The 21,611-nt window shown below is 44.7% G+C and overlaps 1 protein-coding gene across 6 annotated transcripts in view; it reads right to left on the bottom strand.

Moving 5' to 3' along the window:
• KCNAB2 (potassium voltage-gated channel subfamily A regulatory beta subunit 2) overlaps positions 1-21,611 on the bottom strand; it is a 1,115,399-nt gene that overhangs the window by 830,265 nt on the left and 263,523 nt on the right. For 4 of the 6 annotated variants that reach the window (XM_085608872.1, XM_085608876.1, XM_085608871.1 and 1 more), the window contains exon 3: positions 19,443-19,510. The exons of the other annotated variants lie outside the window; for them this stretch is intronic. The gene's annotated coding sequence lies outside the window, so the exon portion shown is untranslated. The remainder of the gene's footprint in view (positions 1-19,442; positions 19,511-21,611) is intronic. 6 annotated transcript variants of the gene reach the window in all.

The raw sequence follows: 21,611 nt of genomic DNA, 5'->3' as shown, positions 1-21,611 counted from the left end.
ATTTATGATTAGGAGGTTATAGTCTAATATGTTTAGGCTTATGAGGTTGGCGCATAATGTATTTTACGCCTGATGTGATAATGTGTATAATATGATTTGTGTTGCAGGATATAATGCTGAGTACAGTGTTTGCCAGTAATTACTGGTTGTGTTCTACATTTATTATTGGTTCTACATTTACTATGTTCACTTTGTGATGGTTCTGACAGTGGCCCAATTGGCCCTGTCATATGTATATAATCCCCTGTAAATATTGCCTAGTGCCAGTTGGCACAGTGTATTTTGTGTGATTACTATTCTAATGCGTTTTTGTACTTTAATTTAAAATTGATTTATCACTGTACCCTGTTTTTATCTGTCATTCCATTGCCATCGCCACATACTTGCACTTAAAAAAACTTGAAAGCACCGCGTTTGGAGCGGGCCCCTTCCCCCATTTGTATTGTACTACACTGACAGAACGGCGGACATCTTGGGTGAGGGCAGAGGATCGGTGCGGTCTAGTCGTCACAAGGACGCTAGACCGGTACTTAAGCCGGGTAAACTAGGCGGCCGGTCATTCTTGGAGATCATTTTTGGCAACACAGAGAAGCTCGAGGTTACTGCAGAACGTAGCGCGCTCACCAGGAGCACTATTGCATATTTTAAAAACTCCCGTTTTTGTACTTTTATTTAAAATTGATTTATCACTGTACCCTGTTTTTATCTGTCATTCCATTGCCATCGCCACATACTTGCACTTAAAAAAACTTGAAAGCACCGCGTTTGGAGCGGGCCCCTTCCCCCATTTGTATTGTACTACACTGACAGAACGGCGGACATCTTGGGTGAGGGCGGAGGATCGGTGCGGTCTAGTCGTCACAAGGACGCTAGACCGGTACTTAAGCCGGTCATGCCGACGCGCACGGCCGGGCCCGGAGGCACGGACGTCTGGCTATAGGATCACCTATTCCTCAGAGGAGCTGCGCTGTCTGGATAAAGGTGAGAGGTGTCCGGACAGCGTAACCCTGCTGACCATTAGGAACCATGCCATATCTCGCCCTCATAAGGTCATTCCGTCAGCCCAGCGCTCTATATTGAGGATTGCTAGTTTAAATACTAGATCGCTCCACTGCCATCATATTGAAGTATATAATCTACTCCAGGACAATGACTTCGATGTCCTGACCCTCTCAGAGACCTGGTTGGATGACAACTCGTTGCCTGACATCATTGCCGCTCTTCCAGGGGGCTATGATGCCTTATGGCACAACCGACCGGGAGGTGCTCGGGGGGGAGGGGTAGCAATTCTATTTAAAAAGAGCCTGGTAGTTGAGAGATTGTTATCTGAATCGTTGGACTTAGCTGACCTGATTGGGGTAAAGATAACAACGAATAATGTCTGTTGGGTGATTTTGTCAGCCTACCGCCCACCAAAATCTACCCCACTCTTCTATGACCTCTTTGGACCCATTATGTCGGACTTATGTACCCGATATACGAAAATCTTGGCGACAGGAGATTTCAATTTGCATTGGGATAACCCCCATTGGGACTTGGCTACTCGTCAATTGGATACTATAATGACTGCCTTGAGTTTTACACAACTTGTGGATGTTCCCACACATATTAAAGGCCATGTTCTTGACCTTGTGTGGACGACAGATACAAATGTCATTCTTAAGGATGTTACACAATGTATATGGTCAGATCACCATCTAGTGTCTTGCAAGATACCTATCAATGGCCATATACATAACACATCATTAGAAACCAGGAGAACCCGTAAATGGGCCGAGGTTGATTTAATAGCTTTAACCAAGGTACTACCGCCAATGAACCAGTCCTTAGATCTGGAATGTAATCTGGACCAAGAATACACGGACTTAACACAGAGCCTGGCCCAGGCTATTGATCAAATAGCGCCAGCAAAATTACAGCTGATAAGGGGCTCTTGTAAGGGGCCCCCCTGGTTTACGCCTTTATTAAGGGAGCATAAAAGAAAACTTAGAGCCTTAGAAAGAGGTTGGAGGAAAACCAAGCAAGATACAGCCAGGAATCTCTATAAAGCCTCCCTCAACTTATATAAAAGGCTCATTGTCCTAGCCAAAACGGAACACTATGAGTCTCGCCTAAGTAAGGCAGCCAATATCCAGAAAGAGACGTTCAAAATCCTGTCAGAGTTAAGTAAGAAACCTGAAAATTCCAAGTCCCTTATAGACTGTAATTCCTTTCAGGCGTACTTTTTAGAAAAAGTGAAGGTCATTATCACGGAAATAAAGAGTGGATTGCTAAATGGAACCACCACAACTCTGGCCTCGTATAATCTAGCTGATTGTACTATTACAGCATTTCCAGAGCTGGATGAGTTGAGTCTGGAGAAACTGATGGGAAAAATTAAATCTGGCTCTCCAGCAGATCCATGCCCACCCAGCGTCTTTCGTGCAGCCCGTCCTTTATTGGAGAAATGTATCATTTCCCTCCTTAATAGATCTCTAGAAACAGGGTATCTACCAGTGGAATTCAAGGAGGCACGTGTAAGGCCACTACTGAAAAAACCTGGTGCAGATCCTGCAGTGCTAAAGAACTACAGGCCTATCTCCCAACTGCCTTTCCTCTCTAAAATACTGGAACAACATGTATTAAAATCCCTGTCCCTGTATCTGGAGTCTCACCATCTACTCCATGAGCGGCAGGCAGGATTCCGAGCCCATCACAGCACCGAGTTGGTGATGCTCTCGGTACTGGATGAATTAAGAGGCATGGCTGACTATAAGAAACCGAGCGCCCTGATTTTGTTAGATCTATCAGCGGCGTTCGATACGGTCAGTCATGCCTTACTCTTGGAAAGATTGAGAGACTTTGGGATTAAGGGTCTGGCTTTTAAGTGGCTGCAATCCTTCCTTTTGGGAAGAACACAAAGGATACAACTGGGGAATCAAACATCTGAGGTGGGGAACTTGGAATATGGGGTGCCACAGGGCTCTGCCCTGTCCCCACTGTTATTTAATCTCTATCTACAACCTCTGATTGCATCACTGGCCAGCAGGGGCTGTAGAGTCTTTAACTATGCGGATGATACACAGCTGCTGCTGAGTGTTGATAATTCAAGGACCGCACAACTCAATGCTCAGAACATCTTGAGGTACACTGTACAATGGATGACTGAAAACCTATTAAAGATCAATCCAGACAAGACCGAGGTATTGGTGATTCCATCCACTGCCTCACCTTGGAGTGACCTCTACTGGCCAGCTGAGTTGGGCCCCGCTCCAAAACCAAGTATGAATGTAAAGAGCTTGGGGATCAAACTGGATTGCGACTTGTCAATGTCCAGTCAAATGTCATCTGTGGTGGGTAGCTGCACAAATATCATCCGGCAGTTACTGAAAGCTGACCCCTGTCCTCTCCCAATCAATGATGCGCTCAATCGTAGCAGCAACTGTCATCTCAAGGATAGTTTACGGAAACGCTCTCTATCTTGGACTACCTAAAACTCTTACTAATAGATTGCAGGTCGTGATGAATGATGCGGCACGATGAATTTTTAGACTCCCAAGGAGAACTAAGGCCTCTCCATTGCTACACAGCCTGCATTGGCTCCCTATTAAAGAGCGAGTAGAATTTAAGAATCTATGTACAGCTCATAAGGCAATCTACGGTCAGGCACCAGCCTATATCACTGATCGTTTGGAGATTTATAGCCCAGTGAGAACACTTAGATCCTCAGATTCTCAGCTTCTGGTTTGCCCCCGTTACAAGCTTGTAACTAAGGGAGGAAGAGCCTTCTCTGTATTAGTCCCTCAGCTATGGAACACGCTGCCTGAGGGGATGCGCAGGGAGGGGAACCTCCTGCGGTTTAGAAGGATGCTAAAAACATTGCTGTTTAAAAGAACCCTGGGTGTAAATTAGACCAAGAAGTGCCTTCATTCTGTGTCTGCCTAGCTTATTGTTTGTTACCACTGATTTCCGCGCGCCTAGAGACCTGTAGGTGATTGGGCGCGATACAAATCCAAAATAACAATAACAACAATAACAATAATAAAAAGGCTAATTTTATACATAACCTTGTGTGAAGTTCCTTTTGTGGTGTGCCTAGTATGTTGCTGCTGTGTGTTTGTTGCGCAAACGCTTTACACATTGTCTCTGGGATAAGCCTGACTGCTCGTGCCAAGCTACCAAGGGGGTGAGCAGGGGTTTTCTTCAGCGTGTAACTCCCTTGCCCTGACTAGAGTGGTGGTTTCTGCCTGGCTTAGGCGCGAGCCCTAGCCAACCAGAAATCCCATTTCTAACACGCATCATACCTACGGACTGTTGGGGTACTAATTAGTAGACACTGACTGGGTCAAGTAAATGCTTACTTCACACCCATTAAGATCTCATATGCGGTCACTACATCACAGGCATCTATTTGCAGGTCTAGACCGCACATTACCTCCTTGTGTTTATTGGCTATAATCAGGAGAATAACTTCCTCCTTATTGATCTATCCCATTTGAGGACAAGTCCATTTTTCCTCACAACATATGGTTTTAATACTCTAGTCATCAAGTGTATGTGTCTTTCTTCCCAGTGCAGTTGGCAAGATAAGGCTGCGTGATCACTAAAGGCTAAGAATTTTGTTTCAATAATAGTGAAGTGATCTTTTTGGGCTGCAGATACAACTATATAATCAATGGTGGAGCCCCAAGTGCCAGTACCAAATGTTTTCACTAACTATACCGTGTGGGCATCGGTTTTGTTAATTATTTCTAAGTTTCTTATCATGAGGGAAGAGGTGTGGTGCAGCGGCCAGGGCGGCTGACTCCGGAACATAGGGGCTCAAGGTTCGATCCCCGGAGCCGGCAGCAGGTTAGCCCAGCACCTTGTGACTCTGGGCAATAGCTCGCTTAATCTTCCAGATGCCCCACGCGCCAGGACACCTCGCCTGAGGTAGCTGCACGCTACACAAAGTGCTGGTATTATTATAATGAGCAGCCTATTGAGGGCCTTACCATTGTCATAATGCAAGAAATGCGATGTTACTTCCCCCTCTTCATCAATCAAGCCACACACTGGTTTGACCATCTTATCGCCACTATGGGCATAAAACTCTCCCATCCATAAAATAATAAATCTAATGTAATATGATGTGCTATAGTGATAGACGAAATTGCATGCTCGAGTGAATCCGCCACCCGAGACATCTCACTACCACGATTTTTGTTAAAGTAATTAATTATAAGCAAATTGACCCCCCCCCCCCACCCCATGTCCTTTGCACACCAAAATGTGATAATATGGGGACTGGTTATAAAATCCAATAACTTTAAGACTGTGTTTCTAATCAAAGTCAGGATGCTCCCTCTTGCTCTGCCCGCTGTCGAGAGAATCACTGATGTATTGAATGAACAAAAAACTTCTATATGGCTTGTACCTCTTTTGCAGGTTTCCTATAAGCATATTAGATTGTAGGCTGCTATATACCTAACCCAACCTAGATAAGCCAACTTCAACCTTAAGCCCGCTATGTTCCAAGTAATTATTTTTTAGTATAATTACCCTTCTTATTTATAATTCGGGTCTTCGAGTTAATAACAGAACTCCTGCATACCGGCGGAGCCGTACAATCTTCCCCCAGTCAGTCACATGCCTCAAGACCTCCCAGTGGAGAACTATCTGTTTCGTTAATAGACTGGCGGGTGGTGGGGTAACCACTATACAATCCCAACATGCCGTTTAAGGGTGTGTCCCACCCATGGCCATAATAATATGTTCTAGAAAGGTCTTGACCCCGTTATTGTGCTTGGACATCCAGTGTACGGCTTTAGACATTAATTTCTCTTTGGACTCTGAGTTCTGCCCAGTTCCAGAGTATTTGCCAAGATGATAACATATGGGCAGGCTGCTGGGGGAAGGGCTAGCCTCATGTGGGCTTCAGCCCCATATGACTTCTGCCTATTTCCATCCTCCTATATATTGATCGATCTTATCTGCCCCACATCACTCATCACCCACTCTAGATGATTCAGAAACTCTCAATCCTCATACAGCTAGGATGTCCGCGGCCCTTTGTGAGGATTGTAGGACTTGTGGACTACAAGTTGGTGCTGCCCTTAGACTGCTCCTCATTGAGGTTGGGGGTTGGAATTAGAGAAACCCTCCCTCCCCTCTGCCCCCCCTCCCCCACAGGTAGTTACCGATTGTTGTAGTATTTCAGAGGGACCAGCCATGCCTGCGGGCGGGGAGAGGAAGGCTTATTGACCACTGACAGTGCCTGTGGGGCCCCAGTTCCTGACTTCCCTGCATCTTGAGACCCCACCTTTCAGCTGATGAGGATGGCTGAGTTTTCTTCAATTTTAGTCAGTCTGCCAAGGACCGGCGGCAACAATGATGAAAGGACCTGCTCCATTCTCAGCCATAAGACATCATTATCATGCCCAGTTCCCACTATTGTCCCAGCCTTAGTTAATATATCCGCACTTGCCATTTTATTTACAGCCTTAGTATTCCGCATGCCGCCTCTTTTCCCCTTGCTTGGTGGTTCCGTTGGAGAGCTACTTTCCCACAATGTAGAATTTGAGGGATTATTACTTTGGCTTATTGCAATATTACATTGGCTTAGAAGGTGGTTATCACGCATGGTCAGTGTGGCAAGGCCCACTATTTATGGCAGCGATCTCACCTCACCCATAGAAAGCCGTCGTTCGGTCAGTTCGATCTTATCCACGACCCTGGGGAAAAAAGAGTCCAAGGTGTTGATGATCTCACCCCCTTGTTAAGTGTCTTTCGCCTTATGTTTGCCCATATTCTTACAGCACGTTGGTCCAGGTCTGTATAAAACATGTTAGAGGGAGGGGCCCGACTTCTTCCGAGGGTGGACGGGCCAAATCACACGTATATGCGAGGAAACAGCAAGTCAAATGGGCACAGCTGCCCCCTTTCCACAGCAGGTAATTAGTCCAGACTATAGACCTCCCAGGCTTATATCTCCGGCAGAACAAATTCACATGAAGGCAGTACAGCAGGAGATCCTGGGAAGGCAACCACAGTGGGCACGAGGAGGCCAACACACTCCATTTCTCCAATGCAGCAGCTGCTGTACCACAAAACACTCAGGACCTCCCAGGACCTCCCAACTAATTTTGTTGCGCGCGCTGCACCGCAAAATGCGATGCAGCGCAAGGAACGAAATTTGTTTTATTTAATTAATTGTTTACTTACCTCCATTCATCCATATTCCGGTGTTTACTACCCCCCACCCTGTCACGCCTCACCGCCCCATGGAACTCCCTCCACGGGCCGCTACTGGCCCACACGTGTGGCAGCCCGGGCTGAGACAGCTTCCCTGGCACACACACAGCCGCACCAGAGTACTTCACAGGTCTTTAAAAGACCATTTACTTGTTTATGAGGCTTTGTTGTATTTCACCTCTTCTCAGCGCCCCTGCATCTCCACTCTGACTATTGCTGGAATCGCCCGACCCCCATAGAGCAGGGTGTCTCGGAGTCTGCGCTACTGTGGCGGTGTTTGCTGACACACTTTTTAAAAAAAAATTCAAAACACAGGTACAATTTCTGCAAGGTCCGTGGGCCGCCAAGGAAGGCTTGCCGGGCCGCTGGCGGCCCGTACTATGAGTACCTGTGCTCTAGACACTCTCATGGCCTGTGCTGTGGGGTTATCAGATTTGAAGCCGCCCCTGGTGTGACAGACTGCCTTCTAGAGGAAGTGCAAGGCAGAGGAGAGGGCACTTCAAAAGGAAGCAGAGCACCAACATAAACAGCAAGGACTCAGATTCCAAATCACATTTGGTGTCTGGAAATTGACTATACGAAGGGGAGATCAAAGCCCCCAAAATTGTCAACTATCAAGCAGCCATTTTGCTGTGCGAGGAGGAGAAGCTCTACAAGACTTCTGCCTGTGACCAGGACTGGAAGCCAAGGCCTGCCAGTCTCCCAACTGGTTGAGGGGACATCACACAGGGAATCCAAGATCACCTGCCCCCAGAGCCTAGAGCACAAGTGCTTGCCTGTTTACCAAGATCAGTATGCCATGTGAGGGAGAAGAGAGCTCTGGAGGGAGTGAGTTCAGTGGGGTGAGCAGAACGGCCTTAGCACCGACGGGGTTGTAGCCCCAGTGCAGAAGGAAATTAGCAACTCTGTATGCCAGGTGGCGCCCGCCATGAAGATTACAACTGTGCCTATCATGCCATAGCCTGTTTAGTGAAGTCGGTGACCCCATATGCCAGGTGTGGTTGTTGCCACCAAGATTGCTGCTGTGCTGATTCGGCCATAGCCCATGTGCTGAGCAAGGACGGTAACCCCATGTGCCAGGTGTATCCACCAGAAACGGGCAGTGAGCATGGTTTATCAAGACCGTCATCAAGAGTAAGAGGCCACGTGTTAACCCATGCAGACCCAAGCCCCGAATAAGGACCATCACCAGGAGAGTTGAATACCCCCCCCCCCCCCCAACCTGTGGGGAGGATCCAAGGAAACTTACCAGCCTCAGAGGAGCGCCGAGGACCACACAGCTGCTGCCTCTGCAGGACAGTGCATGAAGACCTCAAGGACACCAGACAACGAACCCATAGACTCAAACTTATAGTGGGGCTTAACCTGAATGCCGCCTATAGCGAATGGAGAATAACCACTACAGCTAGCAAAAGAGGAGTGGGACTTAGGAATCTGCATGCTAAAACACAAGAGCCCTGACCTCAGGGGTTTGTGCACATTGTTTGTGAATGCCGGAGTGTGCCTTGTATTGGTAGATTAAAAAAAAGTCATAAAAGCAAGTATTTGACTGGGCAATCATTTATTGCTGCTAATTAACGTATGTTGAGTTGTGAGCTTCTGTTCACCCCTAGGTCTCCTCCCCCTCCCCCAATCCCTGAGAAGCCTTGTACTGCTTGATCTGCACCAACACCGAGACTCAAGGGGTTCCTAGCCCAGTTGCTCAGGATTCATAGTTGGCCGGGCCATGGGACATCAGGAGTAGAAAGTCTCAACCCTCACGTCTGGGCGTAGTAGCTTGTGCTTGCCCTGCGGCCCTCTGAGCAGGGTTCTGACGATGAGTGCTAATAGTAGGTCTGATCCTTCTTTCACTAAACTGAATGTTTGCAATAACTCTTTCATATCTTCCTTATCTCTTCTCCAAAGGACAAAGCCTACTCAGTTGCATAATAAATTGTTGAAATATATTTTCTCAATGCAATGCACCCACAGATAATATTTTGGCGGCCATCGTATACAAAGTCCTTGAACGCGTATCAATGTTGGCCGATAGAACACAAATGTCCTGGTATTGGGAATGTGTCGCACACACCAGCCAGACTACCCAAACGATGCACTGTTCCAAAAATGGACTAGGTGCACTGCTTTGCCGCTTATGTAAAAGTGAATGGAGCAAGGAGGGTTGATTGTAGTAGTATAGATCATAACGTTTTTAGCACCGCGTCACACAATGAAGCAAACTAAATAATTCTTCCCTTTGTTGTGTTTTGACGATAAAGAGTAGAACAAATCCAGTTAGTTCCACTTTTAAATGTGAAAGGAGAAACAAAGTTTAAAGTAAAGTCGGTGTCCTCTATTACTGTTACCAAGGCAGTAAAAATAACAGTTTACATCAATGTTGAAACTAAAGGTGTTAATTTCTAAAACATTGAATTACATGATTAAAACGTTTTTTAGACAAAACTTGTCAGATATTTTGCAATTGTTTCACAATCTATTTTTGCAGGGGGGAAAAATGTTCATGTAATATAGTGAAAAGTAGTTTAAGTAAAAAGGACTGCAAGAAGAATCTCTTAGCTCATGTTTATGGACCATTTTGGTGGCAGTGTAAAAATAATAACATTGGCCTTTACTTTGTGGGTATGATTGGCATGGCACATCACTAAATTTCCATCGGATGACCTGTCAGAAGAGCATTACTCTAAAACAGAACAAGGCGTGTTTGGTTTCTACATGTCTCTACAAATACCATTTTGTTATTTAAGCAGTGTAAAAAATCCCACAGGAAACAGAGCTTAGAACTCGCACTTTATACTTTCCCATGGCTTATGTTTCTGAAGGTTCGCGGGTTGCTACCCACTGAAGCACTGAATGGGCTGTGGTAGAGTATAACGTGCTTCTAATGGTTTAAATTCAGGCATAGGGCAACTTTTACATTTTCGTACAAGCTGAAGAGTATACCCATTCCCACGCAGCAATGCAAACCAATCGAAGCAAAGCACAATGACACTATTTTGTGTAAAAGGGGTATGCCTCCCTGTAACCGTCAAATTTGTTTCCAATACTTTTAGCCCTTTACTAGGTGGGAGGCTCCCCTGCTCTCCCAACTGCTCCAACAGAAAAAGGGGAGGAAGTTGTGGGGAGTCTTGTCAAGTGACTGTCGCAAAAGGCCCCATTTCTTAACATCTCACACCAGAAGTGCCAGGCGGCACAGCATACTTCCAACTCAGCTCTTCTCCCACAGACCAGGACAGAGCTGGGCCAAGCTTTAGGGAAACCTGCAGTTGTGTAGAAGTGGCTTCAGCTACAACTGTGCATGCTAGGGATTTTTGATACACCCAGCACAGAGAGGGCATAGGGGGTGTTAGTTAGCACACAATTACTTCCAGTGGAGTCTCCTCCGTTATGGCAGAGGTGCGTCACCCTACAGCTTTCTCGCAGTGTGAGGAGCAAAAACATAAAACGGTGATAACTTTTAGTTATTACCATTTTATTTTTCCTTTGCGGGCTGACAGGCAGGTAGGCGGGCTGCTCTGCTAACGGAGCAAGGCAGGGGAGGAGTGGTTTGCCCACTCCTAAGTGAGCAATGACTGTTTGCTCTGCCCTCTCGGGCCACCTAAACCAGTCATGCGCTCTTTCCCCTTCTCCATGCAGGCTGCAATACAGCCTGCATGGAGAACATGCCCACCCCTCCAGCCCCTGGCTGAGTGCCGTCTCACGGCGCTCAGACCAATTACAACGCAGCATTGGAGAGTTGTGATTGGCTTAGGGGGAGGGGAGAGGAAATAATATTAGCGATAGAAGATTGGTAGCTATCAGTCCAAAGGAAACCCTCTTTGTGACATTATTAGGGGGAGGGAGCCTGGCTGCCTGCTTCCTGTTCGAGTCGGGGACAGGAGAGCAGGAGCAGAGAAGACACAGGACACGGCCTCAAGGTAAGTTTTTTTCTATCATGCTCCATCCAGCGTGACACCCCCCCCCCCCACTCCCCACAGACCCCCCCACCTCACCCAGTCCCCCCCACCCGCTCGAAAGTCATGAAGGCCACAACTGGTTACTTACGGGTCCTACAGCGAGCATGTGCTGTTGTAGTGTCAGATGTAGACAAGTGCCATAAGGGCAAGACAAGGAATTGATAAGATAAAGCCAGTCATATATGTATAGGTGGAGCAAACCAACAAGAAAAGCAAGACCGAAAAACTTGGTGAGCTCATGATGGGCGGTGTGACTTTATCAGTGTAGCTATTCAGTAGGGTTCAAGTAGCAGGAACACCTGAGAGCGACGTCATTGGCCATACTGACAAAGAATATCAGGCTACTGGAGAAGAAGAGCACCTAGGGAAATATGCAGAAAGGCACTGGTTCACCCCAGAAATTGCTCCCCTATTGTCAGTGGCTACAACCACAACAAAATTGGGGTAAATGCCACCATGTAGGAGAGACCTTGAAAAGTGGCCAGAAACGTAAACTGTATGGTGGTACAATTTCCATACATTTTTGGAATATTCAGTAAAATGTATTTGCAAATATTTTGTGCAGTTACACAATGTCTAAATGTGGGCTGCAAGAGTGGATTGAATGTTTTTTGTCACTTCTATTAAAATAAAAAGAAAACATGGTTAAAAACCCATGTTTTCTACAAAGGCTGTAAAAAAAAAAAAACGCTCTGAAAAGTGCATTGTGGATAAAAACAACTCCTAAATTGTTAACATGTGGCAGACAAATGCTACGTAAGTGAAGTAAATTGGCATTGTCTAGTTATAGAGTACAACAAATTTAACGGAATCATACATTTTTTTGTTACCTTTACTATTTAACCAATTTGTATAGGTTTACTACATCCCGCCTCAATTTTTGAGGACATGTTTATCAAAAGGCTAATCCTATTCCTGGCTACCCTTCTGCTGGCCACCTGCCAACTTCACTTCTCACGCCGGATCTCCCATGCGGCTGAGGAGGCCAACAGCCTGGTTTAAAAAGTACAGACACAACAACAACATAGGTCCCAAGTGAAGTAATGCACACTAGAAATATATTTTTGAGTTAATCAATCAATAAATAAATACTAGAATCAATTATATATTAATAATAGAAAAAAGGAAAAAGTAAAGGCTGGATCCATATATTAAATATAGCGTATATTGGTGGCATGTTGCAAAGAAAGTGCTACCTGCTCGAGTGATCACACAGGAAATAGTGCCAAAATAATGTGGACAAGTGTAGAAAAGACATTGCAATGAAACAATATCAGAAAATCCCAGTCAGAGCAATTTTCCAGTCCAGGGGTGCAAACAGTCCATGAATGTTACACTCACATTGTCATGGTAATCAACCGCATTTTGACCCTGAATCATTTGAGGGTCATAATCAAGACTAAAAACATTTTTGAGATGACCGAGAAAGGTTAGAAAAACGTTATCCAGGAAGTCAATTGCCAAAGCAAATCAAGTAATTTGTAAGTCAGGTAAGGCGTACATTGCAGGGTCCTAAGTAAATTTGAAAGGATCTCTGAAACACAGGAGTTCTGCAAGCCAATAAAGGTCGCGTACAACAGTCCAGATCTCATAAACCGCAGCAGAGGAGGTAAGCCAACTCAAATTATTGAGGAACCAAAGAAACTGGCTCTAACACAGCCAGGGCTTATGTACCTAAGGAGGCCAATCCACAACAAGTAGGTCTCTCGAAAGGACAAGCCTCTCTAAAAACAGAAGAGCCACTCACAGCATGGACAAACAAGCATTGGCATAGCCAATAGGTCTCGCCTTTGGGACCTTATAAGTGTTTAGCCATGCAACAGTTGCATAACTAAATACTTATAAGGTCCAAAAAGCGAGACCTATTGGCTATGCCAAGCGGCCGTACGTCCGCAAAAGTGATCGCGATCAAACAGAAAGTGAAAGTAATCGCGGTAAAAGCGGCGCGCGCGCCCGCGCACATGCACTGTAGCTCTAGGCTGGCCTGGTAGCACTTTTTGGAGCCCTCTCAATAAGTCTCGCCAGACCAGCGCATGCGCTGGGTCAGGCGAGACCTAAAAAGGGATGGGGCCTGGGAATTTTCTTTGATCCTTGTTGGGAGCATCTGAGCCACTACTGAATGAGGTTTAGAGACCGTGTTGAGAAGGAAGCTAGCCAACTACCATGTTTCTTTTCTGAGATGAAAAGGACTCTGGGCTACCTTCTGCCAGGAAGCATATTATTGAAACATTGTCACTTGGCTGAAAGACCTGGTTGAAGAAAGTGAAAGTTTTTTTAATTCCGTACACCAGTCATCTTCAACAATCACACTGTAGATTTACCTTTCGAATTGGTCTGCTTGACCCTTGATCAGATTAGGGTTAACTGGATCATACGAAGAAAAGGCGTACCGTCTTGCTGTTGGCAAAATGACTAGCTGCTTAACAAAAAGCTGGGGAGAGACTGTCTCTCTCGTTCTGGCTTGGGTCTCTAAATGTGGAAAGCTGAAGCAAAGTTTAATGGGACTAGCCTCTGCCAACTTTCAAGGATAGAGGAGTCCATGCCCTATCAGTGCGGCCTGCTTGCCCAGGTGATCTACTCTGTAGAAAATGGAGAGTGCAGAACGTCTCGGAGAGAGGGATAGCTGTCTTGTTGACAAAGAAAGCTATAGACAAAACTCAGGAAACAGTTGCTAACTGGGCATTTTGGTGTGGGCTTGCATTATAGTTGGAATGAGTCTTTTTTAACTAGAAACTATGGACGGGTTTACGAGCAGCTCATCCTGAAGATGTTTACAAATGTATTTAAGTTCTTTACCGCATAACATTTTTCTTTCTCTAAATTTATTTGGGATCATTTCTTTCTTTCAGTGCCAAAAACTAAGATGTCTGTGAAAAACTAAACTGTTTTTGCCTTTTCCTAAATGTACCTTTAGCAATACGCAATAATTAACAATCAAGTGAATTCAACATCAGAAGCACACTGCTTATTAGATTCGTATTTTTTTTTTTTATTAACTTGGATGGAACGGGGTTTTTTTCTGTGCATTATTATGGGCACTTGTTGCACATGAACTTCTGCCATTTCTCTGGGAAAAGCCTTGCTGCATGAACCGGGTTTCAATCACACAAACTAGTATACAAATGGAAGCCAGGTAAGTTGGGCTTTGTGGGAGTTTAATCATAGCCCACATTAAAAATACAGCCAAAATCACTGCGCACCTCGGTTTCACCTTCCAGATTACACCATTAATTCTTGCCTTTTCTTTTTTATTTCTATTTAGGCGTGCTACATATCTTTTTCTTTTCTGTTTTAAGAGTACATTCTGTGTCCCTCTATATAGCTATTTCCACTTCAGGTTTTTGAGGGATGTTTCCACTGTTGCGGTTTGTGCGGTGCCTCTAATTTTGTAAGTGAAGTGAAAAAAAACGCAACACAAAAATAAAAATAAAACAGCTGGCGAAGCCTGCTTTTTATTGTTGAATATTAAAGTTTATACATATAAATTTAAGTAAAATGACTTAGTACTATTCTCTTTCTTACTATAACGGAGAACACTCATACAAATCCTATCAATACATACATAACAAGAGTCTAATATATGTTCTATAATAGCTTCCCTACTACTACTTTACGTGCAATTTTCTTTCATAACAGAGCTAATGCTATTAGTGAACTATCGTATTGTAGAAATTTCTACCAAAATTCCATTGAAATAACATAAAATAGAGCATGTAACCCTTTAAAATATAGTCAATTTGATAGTGTTTTAGTCCAACTACACTAGAAAGGGACTACCCTTCCCATTTTCAGGAAAATATTTTAGGCACTAATAACAGCTTTGTGAATAAATACCTTTGTGAGGTAATCCTTTCCTACAATTGTGAAATTATCTTAAAAAATAGCTTATTAGACATGCCAGGTACCACCAGCACCAAACATGTTCTATTCATTAACCTTCTTCCAGAACGACATTATCCTTGAACACAACTAGTAAAATATGTTTAGTAGTTCAATCACCAAGTCCACACTTTCAACCAGTGGCGTGATGAAACTTGAGGGGGGAGGGCGGACAGCAAAGTGCGTGGAGGGTTGCCCCCAAGCTCCAGACCAAGTCAGGAGCTGCCCGTGCATGGTACTCAGGGGGAGGGGAGTGGATGGGGTTGCGGGGATGCTCGCCTACCCCCTGCCCCGCTGCTCCCAACGAACGTACAACTCAAGTAAATTCAATCTTCGTATTTTCAATGGTGTCCAGTACAGTCTGTAGTGTAGTGTTTTTATCTGACAAAACCTTCCAGATGTATTTCTCTCCGATTTCGGATTGGAGTCCTAAGCGGATTTTCACTCTTGCTCGGAACTTTCGATGCCTAACTCAATGGCCCATGCAATATTTGCTGAAAACATTCGGACTATTATACCCTATTTCTCACTGTAAAAAAAAAAGACCAAACATACCTTCACAGTAGCCTTATAAATCCTACTCTGTACCAATCCAATTTCTGGTATTGCACAAAAATCCAACCAAAGCAAAGAAATTTCTCGTATCCTTTTTTTACTGCATCATTTCCCTGCTCAGATATACTTGTCACTAATCCCTCGTGATTTTCAAAAAGGCTTTATTTTGTCATATAGGTGTGATTGGCCTATTGTACATGGCTTTCTAACATCCAAGTTTGCCACAATGATTTGTTTTGGTTCATCCTTTTTTATGGAATATTCCAAATATCTCAACACATTCTCTTCACAATTCAACACAACAGCTACTCTGCTGCGCCTCTGAATGACACATAGAGCCAAATCCCCACGGACCCCCCGCACGTATCTGATATTGAAACATAGACTGCACCCACACCCAAACACATAACCATACTACACTAGTAGCTCCGCAACTGTTCCCCCAGTTCACCCCCGCGTTCAATGGGGAATTTTTTCTTCTTTTTCCATTATTTTTTCTTCCCCTACATCGGTGGTTCCGAATCCGATGATATCTTCATGGGAACACACAAGTCCAACGCCGAACGAGAACGCACCACAAAGGAACAAGAAAGGAATACCCAATGGTCCCTGATCAAAATTGACATACCAAGCCGAAGGCTGATACACACACTACCATCAAATCAGAGGCCGGGCACAGGGTAACACTCGGAATGGGCATCGTACCATATCTGTACTGTCAGAGCACATATTGAGCGATGTAAGCTATTCTTCTAAAAGTGATTTCTCGACTGATAATAGACACGTGTTAATGTAATTCACGATGAAATGCTTTTTTTACCAATATTATGATTGAGGTAATGTAATACAAAATCCCAATTTAAAAAAAAAACAGCCACTCGGCTGCAGCCTATCCCCTCACCACAGCCTCACAGTGGTTTGGGCCTCACTCACTTCCACATAAGATAGAGGTTCTGTCTTAAATGCATCATTTCTGCATGCAATGAAGATCACCCTCTCTGCATTGCCTTAGTCAAAGGCTGGGTCTGGGAGAGATGAAATAATGGGGCAAAGAAAGCTCAGAGCCTATAGATGAATGTGTGATGACTGGTCTAGTACCTTGCTTATCTGAATGTTTGATATATTTAATTAGGCTTTCTTGAATGGAAATCTTTAGATGACACTGAGGGGGGCTTAAACAGTTTTAGAAATATGGTGATACATTATTACAAAACAAAATCTTTAAAAAATGGATTCTTTAATTTTGTTCTCAAATTTAAGTTTCAAAGTAAAACATAAAACTTCACAGATCCTCTACCCCTTTAACATAACTACACAAAAAAACTTCAACGATGGGCTGCTCTGTCATCACAGATGCAATCACAAATTACATTGTTAACATGAGTCAGGACACCACCATCCTTCGTTCTGAAAACCAGAGAGCTGCTTACCATATGCTGTGGCTGTAAGAAACAACTCACTCAAAGACTACAATAAATGTGTAAGAGAACAAAATACTCAACATCTAACAGCACAAACCACTCTCACATATATACTGCAAAGTATCCAAATGTACTGGCTATCCGTGTGTGGATGGACAACATTCAGCTTCCCTTTGTTCTCCTCCTTAAGGCATTAAACATCTTAGGAGATCCCAGGGGACCATTTGATAATGCAACACTAATGGTGCCCTTGAAATAACTGGTTCATTTCCATTTAATAAGGCGGAGGCTTGTGGTGAATCATACACTGCTGAATAAAGTGGGAGGTTAGCGGAAGAAGAAGTAAATTAAACTAAAACGTTGATGCAGCAAAAAGATCACTGAACAATCCTGCTGCAAATGCTAAGAAACGTCAATAGAGCATGCACAGCCTCGAAACATTAAAAAACTTAGCTTGAATGGTTGAATCAAAGTATGCACCTTTCATGTGATCTTTGCAGCCTGGGTCTCCGCTTCATGTGTCCCAGATTAAACTGTGCAAACATATTTCGGGAAGAAAAAGTATGCACAAACTAAAGTACTCACACTTTCCTAGTATCTATATTGATGTCCCGTGTGACATTGTGTTGAATGTCAGAAATATATATATTTTTTTAAAGAGAGAGTTTTTACAAGTAAAGTCCACAGGAGCTGGAAAAACCAAATAGAAGGGTTGAATAAAAAAGCTTCTGGAAACAAGACCCACTTCCTACTGATCTGGCCAGGAGTTACTCCTTTTAAAGGGCACAAGTCCCAACTTTGAGGACAAATAACGTATGCATTTAACAATGACGAGGGCAGAAAACAAAGTAGGGTCAAAAAAGTAAAAGGACCTTCCTGCTGGAATACTGCATTTGGGTCCATGTCACCGGGACACAACTCGGTTCAGCACCAAGGTTTACATTCACAGATAATAATAAAAACGTGTGCTACAAAACTGTCCCAACGGAAGCGAAACAATACTAGTTTGCAACCCACACAATACAGAGTTACAGGGCAGCTCAAGAATGAAAATACAAAGTAATATGGCCACTCATGCGGTTTGGTAATGCGTCAGAAATAAAATTTAAAAAAAAAATTATCAGCTATGTACATATTGAGAAAATATAGTTTTGGAGCCTTCGCACCATAAGCCCCCCCCCCCCCCCCAGCGCCTTGAGATCCTCACGGGTGAGTAGCGCGCTTTACCAACCCCTGATTGATTGATTGATTGATTGATTGATTGGATTGATTGATTGATTAAGCAGCGATACCCGTAAAACTCCCAGAAAGGGTGCCTCATTCTGCCATTGTAAATGGAGCCCTGTATACAGCTTTAGAAAAGTTGGGTCTGTCCTCCAAAGATAGGCGCCTTCTTGAAGTCCATTACCCCAACAACAGAACAATCTAACATCACACCGCCCCCCTCACCCTCCCCCCCCCCCCGTCCAATTGTGGGGAAAAAAGGACTTTTGGGATCTTAACCTTACGTTCAGTGTAGCTTAGGCTGTATGCATCTTCAGCATTCTTTATTACATATGTAATCCTTCACACGACTTTCAAATAAAAACAAACTCATGAATGTTTGTTCCAACATTTCGTTTTTGCGAATTACAGTGAACAACTATTTTAAAAGATCGAAGGCACGCCCAGGCTGGTGGGTATTTCCCAGGTCTCTCGCCTCATTTAAAGTTTACGCCATGCTTATCAAACATGCAGGCCGTTGATAAACACTAAGCGCCTAATTAAGTAACAATTTCACAAGTTAAGGCGCTAAAAGGCATAACACCGTCTCTATCAAATGGCTTTAAATCCTGTATATAACGGGGAGAACATAATTAGGGAAAGAGAGTGTCCTATCCTATGCGTCTGAGTTAGATTTTCTTAGCAATCTATTAAGACTGTGAATTCAAAGAATATTTTGGTTTTGGCTTTGAACATGTTTTTTTACAGGCTGAGTTAATTAAATCATAAGCAAGTCGGGACATCGGATCCGATCCGTTTTCCAGGACAGGGATTAGCATACATTTTTAAAGGTGACAATTATCTGACATGAAAGGCAGCGTCATCCCTCAGGTGCCGCACAAAGTGCAGCATGCAGCGTTTCCTCGCTATGCAGCAGTGAAAATATATAGGAAGGAAAAAATCCGAGGCAGGGCTCTGGCGGCGGCTGCTGCTGCATCGCCTCGAAAAACCGCTAGCAACGCGGGGATGTACTGCGCTGCACTGCTCGAGCCCAGGAACGGCCCCGTTTAAAAAAACGTAGCATTTCGGTAGGAACCGGTTCTGTCTCGAGCGAAAATGCACTGTGCGTTATTTGGGCATGTTTAGGGGGGTCAAATAAAGCGCCACCACAGCTGACGGAGCATAATGACGAATAGTGCACACACAGCAATGCACCTACCTCTGGATTCTGGTGAGGAGTGTGGAAGCGGCAGTCAAAGTTGGCAAGGGTGTGCCCAGCATGGATACCTTAAACAGAAAAGAGACAGCCGGTCAGAGGGACAGCAAGGTGAAATGTGAACAGACTGTGCACGAGCGGAGAAAATACGCACTGACGAGGGAGCAGCACATGTTTTTTGTTGCTGCTTCAACTCACCCCTCCTCTACCCCCACCCCTATCTATCCGCCAAAAACAGAGAATTCGATAGCCCCGTCTCACTGGCTGGCTGTTCAGAAAGGAGCAGAGGATGTAAAACCTTGCAATTACTGCGGGGGAAAAAACCCGTCTTTGGGCTAGCATCAAATCATGACGCTGCAAGACTGAATCTGCCTGTGCGAATGTATTGACAAATGCTGCAGTTTCACGAGCACCAGGCACTCAGTAATTCACGGCGCAGCGCCGCAGTCACTGCAAAACCCTTTTGCTAAATGTGACAAAACGGAGCAAAGCCCCTGAACAGGAAGAGGTGCCAGTCACCCATCGGCGGCACCCTGTGCCGCCGCCGCCACCACCACCACCGGGAAGATTTTCATTACCATTACTAACAGCCCCCCCTCAATGAATAAAACACGATCTGCTGTACGGTCCAACCCACACATTGATGACGGAATGGGATTTCTTTCCACAAGGCGAAAGTTTTCTGGTAGAATAGACCAATAGTAAATCTTCCACCAGTGCGCATCGGGACAAGTGCCTCACGGAAGTCGCATTTTAGCCATAGTAAAACACCATTGAACAATACATCAAACAGTATGAACAGCGACAACAGACCATCATGACTGGTCATTGGGAAATCCCTTAAGACTGCAGAAATGGCGCTCAGATTCCCAACGTACTGCGACAGCATGCACAGTGTAAAGAGCTATACAACTGTAGTAACGTAGCATAATACAGCGTTGCGCAGTGATCCCCATCTATGCCAGGGGCCACCGACACCATCTATACTGGTGCCCCCAGGCACCATTAGTACCAGCGCAGCGTCACCAGCTGTGCCAATGTCCACAACCGTGACTGCTAGTTACCCCATCCACTAACAATGCCAATGGCCACAATCACCTTCACTGTTCGTAGCCATTGGCACTATCTATGGCCACAATGAGTAACAGTGCCAGTGGCCAAAGTCTATAACAGTGCCAGTGGCCACAGTCTCTAACCGTGCCTGTGGCCACAGTGCCAGTAGTCACAGTGTTTAACTGTGCCAGTGGCCACAGTCACTAACAGTGCCGGTGGCCACAGTCACTAACAGTGCCGGTGGCCAAAGCCTCAGGAAACAACCATTACAACGAAGTTATTACAACGCACTACCTTTACAACGCAGTCCTTAAAATGCAACATCCTTTACATCGCCTGCCATTACAACGCATTATAAGGTAAGTAATGGGAAACAGTAATTTTTACCCCTACACTATCCAACACTTACCCTACTGTTGCACTCACTGGAGGGGGAATAGTAATTTTTACCCCTACACTATCCAACACTTACCCTACTGTTGCACTGACTGGAGTGGGAATAGTAATTTTTACTCCTACACTATAAAACACTTACCCTACTGTTGCAATCACTGGAGTGGGAATAGTAATTTTTACCCCTACACTATCCAACACTTACACTACTGTTGCCCTAAAAGTATTATGCGTTGTACTGGTATGCATTGTTATGGAATGCATTGTAGGTGTAGTTTCTAAAAATGCATTGTGATGGCATGTGTTGTAAAATCATGCATTGTAATGGATGTTGCGATGTAAAAACCGCGTTGTAAAGGCATGAGTTGTAAAAGTTTGCGTTGTAACGGTTCCTATTCCAAAGCCTCTAACAGTGCCGGTGGCCACAGTCACTGACAGTGCCAGTGGCCACAGTCCCTAATAGTGCCAGTGGCCACAGTCACTAACCGTGCCAGTGGCCACAGTCACTAATAGGGCAAAACTAAAGGGGATGATGGGCAGAGTGTTGAACATTGCAAGCACTCACCCCCAGTCAACTGATCTGGGTATAATCCATCATCATTCTTTAGCTCACTCCGCCACCCCAGTTCAGACATGGCCATATGCAAATCAGTCTGACCTTGTGCCACATGGGAACAGTCCAGCCCGAACTGCCAAGCCATGTCTTCCCTGGACCGGAAACAAGCA

Source organism: Triturus cristatus, chromosome 1_2 (genome assembly GCF_964204655.1).
Source record: "Triturus cristatus chromosome 1_2, aTriCri1.1, whole genome shotgun sequence".
In the NCBI taxonomy this organism is placed as follows: Eukaryota; Metazoa; Chordata; class Amphibia; order Caudata; family Salamandridae; genus Triturus; species Triturus cristatus.
The sequence above is the reverse complement of the archived record's forward strand: the minus strand, read 5'-3'. Positions and strand labels throughout refer to the sequence as shown.